The following is a 10,930-nucleotide window of genomic DNA, read 5'->3' on the forward strand; positions in this document are numbered from 1 at the left end:
CGGAGCAGAGCCTGTGCCCTCCCTCTTGACACCCAGCCCTCAGATATTTATAAACATTTATTACATCCCCTCTCAGTCTTATCTTCTCCAGACTGAACAGCCCCAGGTCTCTCAGCCTCTCCTTATAGGGCAGTGCTCCAAGCGCTCAATCATCCTCACAGCCCTCCACTGGACTCTGTCAGACAGTCCATTAAACTCGATAAGCCTTTCTTTATGATACAGAAAGCAAAGAATTTGGTATCCTTTGATAGTCAGTACAAGGTTTGTTACAGACAGAAATGGTGGGAAATTCCTCATTTAGGGCCTACACAGATTGTAGTCCAACTTGTATGGCTGTGAGCAGCAAGTGACTTGACTGTTACATGTAAATGTTCCAAGATGTGGGAGAGATGAGCATGTCTTATGCTTGTAGCTGAACTCTTTAAAAAGGAACCAAGAATCCACCCATGTAGGTCCCTGGTCATTTATGAGAAGCCCAGTCAAAGAACCTTCCATCCCATTAAAAACACACACCCCCCTCCCCCCGAGCTCTGTGATTGGCAGCAAGCAACCTGAAGGCAGCAGGTAATGCTGTCCTTCGGCAGGAACAGTTCATGCATAGTTAGCAGGGCTGGAAAAATAGAGCATAATGAGTTTTTTGTGTCTGGGTGGATAATGAATGTTTTTTTAATATCTACAGGGCTTTTACAGGTGAAATTTGAGCCAGAAGTTGGCATTATGCCAAACCCAGCTCGACTCCCCTCTCAGACTGGCTGCAAGGCACAATCATATTCTCTGTTCCTTCTCTCCCCTTTATCTCTTGAAAGGATAATTCCTGACAATTTACATTAACGGGCAGACCTGGGATGGGGAGTGCTAGTAGGGGGCTTGCTTGCTTACTTTCTGGAAACTGATTAACTTGAGATCTTCTGTCTCCTCTCAGGAGCCATTTAGACCTCATTTACTTGACAAAAAGAGGTGGGAACCAAACGAGTCTATTACTTGCTCTCTAGGCTATCTAAACAGGCTAGGGCAGAACATCTCACTCCTTCAGGCTCTGTTTTGCAAAGCTCCCCTGACTGGCTTCTGAGCAGATGATACCACGGTCAGAGCTAGGGGTGGAAGTGGTAATGTGGAGAAAGAGGGATATTGCTTTTCAGTTTCAATATAGGTGCTCCCTGCCAAGGTCATGTTGTGTTGTTCTGGGCTGCTGTTGGACATGCAGCCAAAAGCAATTTCCTTCTGAGACAGAAGCTCACAAGAGGTTGCAGGCACACAGTCTTCACGTAAGGATGTCACAAACATGCATGGATACTCTTGTTGGCTACAATGGATGTGGTGCTCAAGGCAGTGCTTCAGATGCTCCCAAGGACTTTAAAGAACTGACCTGGCAAGAGTATGCCTGGAGCAGGCACTGCTCTGTTCTTTGTTCCTCTGGTATGGCATGCACGGTGGTGTACAGGAACTGTGTTCTCTGCCAGAAAGCAAAGAAGGCTCCTAGAAAACCACCCACTGCCAGTGCTTCACAGTGAATGCTACTCACATTATCCCTGGCACAGAAACTTAGGCAGCCTGGAAACAGACATTATGACAGAAAAATAATGGCTCAGCATTTCTGCCTCAGTGGTACAATGAGTTTATTTTCATTGTGCAATGGGTTGAGCAGGAGAGGTAGGGCTGCTGAGCTGTACTTTACCCAGTGTATTCTCACAGGAAGGTTTTGAGCCCTTTGGATGTGCCAGCTTGACAGGAGTGGCATGGTGCCTTCTGCCATGTGCTGCCAGCCTGCTGCTGACATCCACATTCATGGCTTTGCTCAGAGTCTCCTCAATACCTCTGCCTCTCCACAGCAGCAGCAGAACAGCCTTTGCTGCCATTAGAAAAAGATAATCAAGTGCTGCATGCGGTTGCTTCCTTCTTTCTGTACCAGCAGTTCTGACATTTGAAAGCCTCTCTCCCAGTATTCAACCTCAGTTAATCTTTCTATTTTACCAGAGGGTTTAGTCACCTCAAAGTCATGTTTTATGAGATGGGTGGACTCTCCTGGGGGTGTTGGAACATCACTATGAACGTGACACAGAATATGGCTGCTTTGAGACTGGTTCAATGCAAGGAACATGAGCTTGAACCTCAACCTCAGGTCAGAAAGTGTTAATAACTAAGTTACTTTCTTTTTAGCTCCTAGTGGGCTTATGTTTTTCTGAGATGTTAAACCAGTTAGTAACCTCTGTGTAGGAAAGCCTGAGGTTTCAAACACCAAAGGAAAGCTTCTCCTGTATTGGCAGGGTTGTGTGTATCTGTACACAAACTATCCCAAGTCTTTGACAAACTCTAGCTGCTAATCCTTCTCTTTCCTGTCCTAGCTAATAGAAATCAGGCGATCCCTATGCATGTCCAGCTCTGGGTGGGGTGCTGCCTTTGTGGTCTGAAACCCAGTCAGTTTGCTGTCTTGATATGGAAGGCATTCAAAATGGATGGAAACTCTGTTTCTGACCCATATGTCTGGTTCAGGAAGAAGGAAAAAATTTTGAGCCAGATCCCCCTAACAGCCTGGAAAGCAGCTCAGAGGTCACTGCCTTCTGAACCGTGTTACGAATTTTTATTTAAGCTCATTTGGCTTTGACCTCTGTGTCTCCCGGCTTGCATCACAGGGAATGAGGTTTTATTTTATCATCAGGGTAACCAAGATGTCTAGAGTAAATAAAGGAGCCAGCATACAGAAAAACAGAAGTATCTGCTAACCTATTGGCCCACCATTTTCTGAAATCAGTGGGGAATTTTGATGTTGGAGATGGGAAAGCCCTGTTAAGTAATCTTATCTATCCCACTGCCAAAGCAGTTTCAACTGTGGAATATTATTAGCCAAGGCGCTTTTCAATCTCAAGCTTGGTGTTTGAAGTGAGTTGATTGTATCTACATCAGATAACACCACAGGAGAACAGCCAAAGATGACCGCAAAGCCAAAACACTTGCTTGCTTCTCCAGAGCCTTGTTTAGGAAGTTCACCTGATGAGGTGGTGGCAGGTGGTGAGTAGTGGCCTCATGAGTAGGTGTTATCCTAAACAGTGCTGGTTAGTAGTAGTGGATTTTACAGTAACTGGCTGAGTATGAAAGGCAAAACCACTTAGCAAACAAGATAATGAAGCTAGAAATGGTTCAAGAGGAGCATAAATAAGACACAAACAAAACTTGATGACTGAACAGAAGCCAAATACAGTGCAATGAGGATTTGGTTTATTTCACATCAGTTAAAACTTCAGCTGAACCAGTGAGCAATTGCAGTCGTGGAAGCTTCACAGCAAGGAAGATTGCGCTAGGAAAGCAATTCTGGCTCCAAGGTCTGGGGGTGTTCAGCTCAATAACTTTGTCTGCATTGTTCTTACTAGGTTTGTTCATTCTTGGTGTTTGACAGCTGGATCCAGGCTTTTCTGTTTGACATTGTGTGTTTTATTTCACATGAATTTAGAGCTGTTTTGTCATAGACACTGACTTCTCTTTATACCTATGAGGTAGGCATCAGCTCAGTAATTTTCCCATAGCTATCCTGCCAGGACATCCTAGTCCCAAGAACAGAACTGATTGCCCATGTCATTCATCCTCAAGCCAACAAGTCCACACAACAATTTCAGAGATCCTTACATTTAAAGGCCTAAAACGTATTATGCTGTACATTTACTATCATCTGCAATGTGGGATGTGAAACTACAAAAGGGATGTGACCAGCAGTAACTTCTGCACAGGTTTTTCTACCTCTTTCTCCACTCTCCTTCCCAGGCAGCAACCACAATTATAATATAATGTATCAATGTCATGTAAACACTGCTGAGAAACTGCATTGGTCATTACACCAATTACCACTAATTGTATAGGGGCTTCATTTTCCTGTGCAGCAGTGATGGAGACCTCTCCAGGTTTTCATTTGCATCATAATTTCCAGGAAGAGGAAAGCCTGTTAGGCTGACAGCTTGTCCAACAAGCTGTCCAACAATACAGAGAGAGTGCCAGAGAAGACTCTGCAAGAGCTGGTGCCATTGTTGTTCACAGGCATCTCAGGGACATGTTTCCTCTGTGCTGGCACTTCCAAGAGGAGGAATAGTCCCTGAAGGAAACCTTGGAGGGCTACCAGATTCCACCAGATTGTAGGTATGATGATAAAAGGCAAATGAAGGAGAAATTTGTACTCTTTAATAAAAAGTCAGAAATAATTCATAAACAGAATGTCATAACCCTACACAGTATCCATGGGACAGAAGGTAGAAAGCTCTGGGTGGCTTTTTAAGCTCATGTGTGGAAGGAAATGGATATTAAAAGGTTCTTTGTCAAGAAGGAAAAGCTCTTCACACCTGGAAACACGAGAAGGGTTGCTGTATAGCTAGTTGCTTACCTGCTCATGTAAAGGTGCTTGAAAAGCACATTGGTGAAGCTGTCGTGTTTCTTTCAGAACTAGCATAACTCTCCTGACTTCAACCAAAAGCTATCCCAAAATCTTTAAATGCAAAGATTACAGCAACCTAAGTAAGGAGTAGGTCTAGCTGTAGGGCATATAGCTTACACCTCTGCTGAGATGAAGAAAAGTGCTCTTGGCTTTAAGGGGCAAAGGAGGAAACAGAAAAATATTAACTGATTCTGTAATTCCCAGAGACTTGGTTTCTTGTTCCTGCCAAGCAGGAATTCTTCAGCTACATTATTCCTTTGCCATCCATCCCAGTTTTCTTGGCTCTAGCCAGATAGTACATAAAATTATTTTATTCCTAGTTCTCCCATTTAGGTTTGCCTTCTAGCTGGAAAGAATTGTCTCCTGAAAACAGATTTGCTTAAAATGTTTATGCACTTACATGCACAGAGGTGTTATGAAATATTGCATTTAGTAGCTATTGTAGTGATACAGGCATAAGAAGGTGTCTTGGAGGCATCTGGCTGTCATGCACAATTTCCAGTATTGCACCAAAGTGAGAAGCTATTGTCACCTACTTGCTTCTGAGCCTGCTATATGGCTTAGGTTATGCACTCTGATGATAACAGATCACAGAGAACATCAGATACCCAACATAATCAGGTGTATTAAGCCCTGATAAAGGATCTCCTAGGGAGCAAAGCATCTCCAGGGTAGGATTACAGTCTGAGTGGGTTTTATTATTAAAAATAAATGGTACATTATAGGCCCCATATGTTCCTGATTTCACTGATTTTAAAAATAGAAAGTGAAAGCTCCCAGCTGGGGGCACAGCTGCTGCTAAATGCTACTAGAAATCGTAGCTGGGAGTGTCAGTTGTAAATGCAGCAGGCTGCAACTGAAGTGGTGGGAGAGTTTTGTTTCCCCTTAGTCTACAGCTGGATCTGGGAGGGAGGGGAAGTCTTCCGCAGTGCCTGAAGAGTCAGCTTCTCTGAGGCAGATGTAGGCATGTTTAGCTGTAAGATTCTCAAATATTGACAGTGCTTAGCCAAAACTGTACTTCCAGGAACCTTCTGTTATTGTTACTGACTTCTTTAAAAATGATTCAAGTTTGAGCATTTCAAAAAAGTGCACCAGTGAGGACTGTCAGGATGGAGCTGGGCTGCAGACTTCATGACAAGCAGGTGATGTTGAGAAGAGGAAGGCCAACTTGTGAGGACAGCTGAGGGCAATTTTAATGATTTACAGGAACAGTGAAGGGAAGAATGGAAGTCAAAGGAAGAATGGAAGTGAAGAGAGGAATGGAAAGTGGATGTGTTGTGCCTTTTTCGCAAGTGCCAGCACCTTCTCTCAGCACTGATGTGTCGGGAGAAGACTGTCCTGTATGGGCTGTTGGGAGGGACAGCCTTGGAGATCAAGCATCTCCTTTCCCAGAAGAGAATAGCTCGCACTGAGTCCCTGTAGAAAAGCCTATCCTCTGCTCACTTGTGCTTTGGTTGCATTGTTTAAAATGCACCTATCTGTAAAGACTTATAAATACCAAATTCAGCTTCTTTCCAGTCTTCTGTACAAAGTGGGAGGCTTTTGTATAAATAGACTTTAAAATGCAAATGTAAACAGTCTTTTTGCCTTTCCCCTTTTAAAAAGGAGAAAGACTGAAACTGTGGAAAGTGTTTTTAGCCTGCTGGTGAGGCTCTGTGCAGGGTCTGTGAAATGAGAGACTCCAAGGAGAACAGTTTCTACACAGCTGCTGCCTCCTGAGCTTTCATGTCTGCAGTACTCCTGACTTGTACAGCGGGGAAAATAAGTAATGCTATCTTGTTTAATCATGCTGTCTCCTACCTTGCTTAGCATTTAGTGACTGGACTGGACCACCTAACTCGAAGAGCTGCTTTAAAGGCAAGTCTTTGATGGCAGACCCCGGATGTGGGCATTTTTGAAGCAAGGGCACCCTCTGATGGAAACGGGAAGGGGAGAGCAGCCGAAAGCAGCTGCATCAGGGAGCGCACATTTTCTCCTCTCTGAGTACGTATGCTAACCTTTGTGCAAGAATCAATTCCTCTCCTGTTCTCAAAGGAGTGGTTCCATATTCTACACTTTTTAACGTGAAAGGAAGAATTTTTTTTTTCACTGCAGATCAAAGCTTACAAAAAAATAACCACCTTCTGCTCAGCATCAAAAAACACTTCACCAACCTAAAAGCTAAATAGCATCTTGGCATCTTCTGATCCCAGCTGCAAGCTAGCACAGGCGCAGTGGCTGCCAAGGAGGCCAGAGCCCACCTTTAGCTTGTTTCTGTTTAGGTTAGATATTTTTCTTCCTGCAAACTGCATCAGTAGCAAATTGGCTTCTCCTGAGCTGCTGCTGGTGCTCTAAGGGAGCAATAATAGTCACATGGCATGGGAGGACACAGTAGTTGCTATTCTGTGGGTACTTATTCTTGCATAATTAATCTAAAGAATTCTTTCATGTTAACCAGTGTAAGTGTTCAGTGTGATTTTTTTAATCAGATCACTAAGGCTATGTTAGCAAGTCCTTGCTTATAGACAGAAATGTTTCACAGGTGGCAAAAAAGCTGAACAGAAAGGCAGTCATACGCTTTGAGGAGCAAGTTTGTCCTTGTGGCCCTGGTTTCTATGTTCTTAGAGTATCAGAGTACTATTGCAGGGTGCCACTGCACATGCTTCCATTTAATCATTAGCAATCTGATCTTGCCCTGAGCACCCACAGGCCTGTGTGACACAAAGGATGTGCAAGCTCTCTGAAACCACATCAGACAGAAGCTGTGGGCGATGTCCAGGCATGCTGGCTGCACCTACTGCATGGAATGTGCTCCATCATCTCCTGAGAAAATCTGGTGAGTCAAATCAGGCCAGCAGCACATCTCAGCTGTCTGCATCTTCTGTTTCTTCTGCGTTACTGGTCAATAGAACAAGGAACACTGATTGCCTCAGCTCCAAACCCTGCACGTGTAAATAAGTCAGCTCTGTGTCTCTATCACAGCCTCCACGTGAACACTGATGGAGTATTGTAGTTAAGACTGCAGAACAGTTTTTGCTCTAAGTCCAGTGTTTGCTCTTGCTCCCGAGTTTCTGAAAGGTTCTACTTTCTAGACTGAAATTTTCCATCACTGTGCTCAGCCAATGGGTTTTGGGAGAAAGTCTGAGGAGAATCCATCTGACCATTCTGTGAAAATAGAAAACAAAAGAAAGCTTCTCTGGAAAATGATTTAGAAACAGAATGATTTGCATATCCAGTGAGGAAAACAGGAGCAGAAAATATGACTTTGATTAGGAAGCTGATTAGAATGTTCTAAGGGCATGACTCTCTGGTCACTTAGATTTACCCTGATGTATCCATCCTGATTTCATTCTTGCCACATCCTGGTTTAGGTGACAGTGGAGTTAGACACTGTTTTACCCTGGCATTGGAGTTTTCTGTTGGCATGTGCTTTGAGTGCCAATGGGTTGTTACTTAGAAGAACATGAGTAAGCAACATGGACGGTCCTTAGCCTTTGGCCTGTGCCATGAGGTGTGGGGGCTGCCCTACTTTGTGACACCACACATCTGCCAAATAAATTGTCCTGTGGAAGGAGTCATTCAAAGCCTGGAAATCCAGAGAAGGTACATGAAAAAAAAAGAAGAAAAAAGAAATCCTTTTGGGTGAATTATGTCTAATGCTGAGTTCTCATGCATGAGAAAGTAAAGCTTATTTGGTATGTTCTTGGTGTGTTGATGTTCTGTACATATGCTTATGTTATTGCTAGGTAGTGAGGGACACAAGAGGCAGATAGAAACTCCTGTAGAACAATACTAATTTGTTCACATTTCTACAGATGCCAATAATAGGCACACTAATCCTCATCATCATATGTGTGTGATCCTGAGCAAAAATCCAATATTCAGATGACCCTTACCATAAAGGGTGAGCTTCTCACACTTTTATTTTGCTGTGGTACCTCTCAGGTCACTCACAGAACAAGGCCAGTGGGTGGCTGTGGTATAATCCTTGGCTGCAGCAGACACTGTGGGTCAGGTCTGCAGTGAAGCTGGATTGGGTAACGCTGACGAATTGTAGCAGCTGCAAGTCTGGCTTGCTGCTGTATTTGGGAACTGTGGTGATGGAGGTGACTAATGTGTTGTAGTGTTTCTCAAGCTTTGAGGCTGAACATCCTGAGGAAACTCTGATCTCAGAGCAAACCTGAAGGAAGTGCCTTGTGTATGTTGTGGGAGAGGAAAGCTAGGAGGTGGATGAGAAGGAAAGGATTTTTTAGGGGATTTCTAATGCTCAAGACTTGGCAAAACCAGATCTTGGGACAAGCTCACATTAATAAACAGAGCTTGTTTTGCTGAGTCTAGAGAAAAACTGTCTTAGTGAAAAAGAGGTGGAAAAGCGGTGAAAAAGCTCTTCTGTTAGAATTTTTAAGTTTTCATAAAGAGAAGAATAAAACCAAAACCAAACAAAACCCCAAACAGGCAAAAGTTCATATTTCCACATCTCTTCTTTCTGCATTTTGTCTCCTAGTCTATAAACAAATGAGCCTTCTCTGGAGAAGCTAGTTGGTGTTTACATCTTTGGACCAGGAACTGTGTCATGAAATTACTCCATGCAGCTAACCCTTACTGTGGGGATCCTGGGCCAGAGTCTTTGGTGTGGCTGAGCTCTCTTATCCTGTGGACAAACTGAACAGACAATTGGGCTGCAGGACTTTTGGAACTCCTTGCTGCTTCATTTGGCTGCTTCAAAGTTATCAGCACAGTTAGTCCTATGCAGTGGGAAGACAAGGGGAATAAAACACCAGCATTTGGTTTACCTGGAGCAGGCAACTTGCTTGGGTCAGTGAAAGCGAATCAGGCAAACTCATTTTGCATGCACTTTAGTATGCATCCATCATGCACTTTAAGAATAGCATCCAATTTATACCCCAAGAGTTTCAAACCTGGAAATGTCAAGAAACACTGTAGGTCAGGAGAAGATGGGAGAGACATGAAGGGCAAGATTCAGTGTGACTTAACACATTAACTGCTCAGCCACTACGAGCGGCTCAAAGTTCACCAGTTGTCCCCCTGAGCTGCGTGCTCAAGATGCAGCTCAAGGGCAGAGCGAGGCAAACGCAGCCTTTCGCTGGTACCAACGAGAGTGGCCGTTCCCACCTGGCCAGCTTGGCCTTGGGCGCCCTCCTGTGGCAGTTCTCTGGAAGTGTGTTTTCGGCCGGGATAAAACGGTCTCCAGCAGCACGTTGCAGTCCACGTAGAAAACAGCAAAGTTATGAAAGAAACCTGATTCTGTGTACGGTGGGTGTGAGTGTGCGTGTGCGTGTGTACACAGCTACTGAATGCTAGTGAGCAAGCCAAGCACATGTTGCTCATGTTGGGCAGATCATTAAATTTAACCTGACCAACCCCATGATAACTCAGCAAATTGAGCTTAAGCTTGAGTCGTGAAGCCGTTTGCACCTGTGTGAGTCTTGCCTGCTGACTGCAAGCACAGAGCTGTTTTTCCTGTCTATGTGAAAGGTTTGAGGGTAAGGCACCTTCTCTCTGTGCCCAGAGTGTCAAGGTGAACCAGCCAGCAGAGGAAGGCTGAATGCTGTGTGTGAAGTTGGCCCTGCAAAGAAGTCTGATCTGAATCTGATGCGTGGCTTAGAGGATTTATTTGAATCCTCTGAGAAATCCAGGTGGCCTGACTGGGCCTGAGGCCATTCCACATTGATGATGTGGTGAATTTGTGGACGAGGCTGAGAAGATGGGTGCCAACCTGTTGGGTGTCGATGCTGGTACTGCCAAGGGAGTCTCATATGGTCACACATAGCAAAGCACTCCAGGCAAAGCCAAAGAAAACCTCTCTTGAGGGTTCAGGGATTGCTACCCACCCACCAAGTTCACTGAGTGCTCGCAGAATTTACAGCTGCAATAATTACTGTCAAGTAGCACAGAATGGTGGCATGGGGGCATGTTTTGTTCACAGTGTTTTGCATGTTTCTGTCACAGCTTCTTGTGTGGTGGGCTGCCTCTGGGGTTTTCACTGGAGACTTATAGCTATGGCCACCCTGGGTGGATTGTATTTGTCAGCTGAGTGTATAGGAAAAGTAATCCCACCATAAATACTGTTTTCATGTTATTAGTGAATAGAGGGAGGGCAGGACCAATCCCTCTAATTGAAACTGCAAAAGCTAGTCATGAATCCATGCTCTAAGGGTGGTGTCTTCATGTCTGCATTGTTATGCACAAACTGCCGTAATACCTGTATCCTATTAGACACAATCTGTTTTATCTGAGACAAACCTTTATAAATTAGTGGTACTTCACTAAGAGGAAGATTTCAAAAGCATCTCTCTAAAGTCAAGAGTTTGGGAATATTGATGTCCAAAGTTGAAAAACCTGTTAAATTTGAATGAGCAAACACAAAGGCTTGTAAACAGCAGTGACACATATTGCCACATAATGCGGATGCACACACTGGTTAACCAGCACCCACTTGTGTGCAGGTTCCACACCGCATTCTGAAACCCACTTGGTTAAGCTAGAGCTTAAACAAACCTGTTTGCTTATACAAGG

This window comes from Melanerpes formicivorus, unplaced genomic scaffold, assembly GCF_026170545.1.
Source record: "Melanerpes formicivorus ecotype bairdi unplaced genomic scaffold, bMelFor1.0.p_v2 SCAF_64, whole genome shotgun sequence".
Classification (NCBI taxonomy): Eukaryota; Metazoa; Chordata; class Aves; order Piciformes; family Picidae; genus Melanerpes; species Melanerpes formicivorus.